The sequence below is a fragment of the Mesitornis unicolor genome, unplaced genomic scaffold (genome assembly GCF_000695765.1).
Source record: "Mesitornis unicolor isolate BGI_N332 unplaced genomic scaffold, ASM69576v1 scaffold2037, whole genome shotgun sequence".
NCBI classification, from domain to species: domain Eukaryota; kingdom Metazoa; phylum Chordata; class Aves; order Mesitornithiformes; family Mesitornithidae; genus Mesitornis; species Mesitornis unicolor.
The window spans coordinates 1,927-4,579 of record NW_010195565.1 but is presented as its reverse complement, the minus strand read 5'-3'; positions in this window follow the sequence as shown (position 1 = coordinate 4,579).

The window sequence follows — 2,653 nt, the reverse complement described above, 5'->3', positions numbered from 1 at the left end:
CGCTCTTCCTTGCTCTTAGCAGAGATTTGGCACCAGCTCTTACCACTGCTCTCACATCTCTGTGGCTGAGAGCCACGGTGGCAAGAATAAATGCAGGACCACAGAATCACAGAACATTAGGGATTGGAAGGGACCTCAAAAGCTCATCCAGTCCAATCCCCCTGCCGGAGCAGGAACACCCAGATGAGGTTACACAGGAAGGCGTCCAGGCGGGTTTTCAATGTCTGCAGAGAAGGAGACTCCACAACCTCTCTGGGCAGCCTGGGCCAGGGCTCTGTCACCCTCACTGAGAAGAAGTTTCTTCTCCAATTTCAGTGGAACCTCCTGTGTTCCAGTTTGTGTCCGTTCCCCCTTGTCCTATCATTGTTTGTCACCGAGAAGAGCCTGGCTCCATCCTCGTGACACTCACCCTTTAAATATTTATAGACATGAATGAGGTCTCCCCTCAGTCTCCTCTTCTGCAAACTAAAGAGCCCCAGCTCCCTCAGCCTTTCCTCATAAGGGAGATGCTCCACTCCCTTGATCATCTTTGTAGCCCTGCGCTGGACTCTCTCCAGCAGTTCCTGTCCTTGAACTGAGGGGCCCAGAACTGGACGCAATATTCCAGATGTGGTCTCACCAGGGCAGAGCAGAGGGGCAGGAGAACCTCTCTGCCCTACAACCACCCCTCCTGATACAGCCCAGGATGGCATTGGCCTTCTTGGCCACAAGGGCACAGTGCTGGCTCATGGTCAGGACAAGGCCTTACACTGAGTGCTTTGGGAATCCTGAGGAGGGCACGGGAGCACTGGGATGGCAGCCGCATGACGACAGGGGCTGCGGGATTCCTGAAGCTGATGCAGCACAGAGGAGCTGTGTCAGCTCTGCAGCTGCCAAAGCAGAGGAGCTTCTCGTTGCAGACACATCTGATTTGGCAAACAAGGCCCACGGGTCCATGTCCAAAGCAGAAGCAGCTGTAACCGCACCAGAGGTCGCAGTAGGCCAGGACTGGTGAAATGAATGCACGCCCAAACTGTTTCTCTGGGGTTTCAGCCTTGGTTTAAGCTGCTCCATGGTGACGGTCATTGGGCTGCACTGAAACCTGGCAGGCGAATGTCCTGGAGCATCGATCTCTGTGGGAGAGACGGCCGCTCGCTGGGCAGCGACGTTCTCAACTGCTTCGGCCACGGCTTTTCTGTCATGCACTAAAGCAAAACTTCAGATAACTCATGAGAATTGCTCCCGAGTCGCTAGGATGGACATTTCTGTGAAGGAATCGAGCCTCCACACCGCTACTCTCTCTCGTGGTCCAAAAGGGAGGTTGGCTCTGACACAGCCGCCAGTGGCAGACACGAGCGCAGGGCTGTGGGGTTCCCGTCTTGGCGCTGTCAGGGGATCCACACGCCACAGAAACAGCACAAGGAGGAGTCGAGCCCAGCACACGGCCTCCAGGCTGCACAGCCCCTAGCACCGGCAGCCCAGGGGATGGCAATTCCCCAGATCCCCGGGTCCGGGTCTGACCGCACTGCTCAGGGGTGAGCCTCTGCTCACGATGCTCCCCGTGCGCGGTGCGCAGCGACCGGTCACTGCTCCTTGTCCACCGAACGGCTTCCTCCCAGTGCAACGTTTTGTCAGAAAAACAAGGGGTGCGTGTAACTGCCAGCGCAGACACGAGGGCTGACGGCTCCTTTAACATGAGAGCCTTTGTGTGACCTTTATGTGGCCTTTATGTGACCGGTGGAAAAGGCAGAACAGCTCCAGCGGCAGTGAAGCCTCCCCACACACAGATCTCGGCTATTTACTGCTCTGTAAATCAGCGTCGGGGGGGAGTGCACACCAGAGGGGAAGCCCCGTGCTCTTCCTCATCAGGGCACGGCCTCTTCCAGAACAGAAGTGGCGCTGGCTGCTCCTCACTCCCGCTGTGATTCATCCTCCAACACCTCCTGATGTCAGGTGTCACAGAACACACCGCTCCTGCTCCCAGGGTCCCAGATCTTCGGTGCCCAGGCCCCATCCCCTCACAGAGGCGCTGATGGGACCATTCCTGTCCTGCCTGATCCCTGATGTTTCAGTTCTTGGGTGCAAGAAGCCCTGACTTGGACCCCGTCTGTCTCCTTGATATTTATTTGCACTGGGGGGGTGATCAACCCAAAATGAAACTAAATTCAGTGAAACACTGTCAGAGACACTGATGGGGAGCGCTCCCAAGCGCAGTCCTTGGAAGATGTGCTTTGCCAAGGATACACCAGTGTAACGTGTGTCCAGAGCAGGGGACAGTGTGCATGGCAGCACGGAGACACCAGTGTCCCCTTCCCCAGAGGGACATACTGGTATCACCCTTTTATGAAAGGATGCTGAGAGAAAGGCTTCCTTTCCTCTCTACAGGACAGAAAACTTGGTCTATTTTGTTCACTTCTCTACTGTGTTGCTGCACATTTTTCTTCCTGGCTTAGCTTAGTAACTGCAATGAACCCCAGACTGGTTTGGGTTGAAGGGACCCCAAACCCCCCCAGTCCAACCCCCATGGGCAGGGACACCTCCCCCAGCCCAGGCTGCTCCAAGCCCCGTCCAACCTGGCCTTGGGCACTGCCAGGGAGGGGGCACCCACAGCTTCTCTGGTCAACCTGGGCCAGGGCCTCCCCACCTCACAGCCAGGAGTTTCTCCCCAATGTCT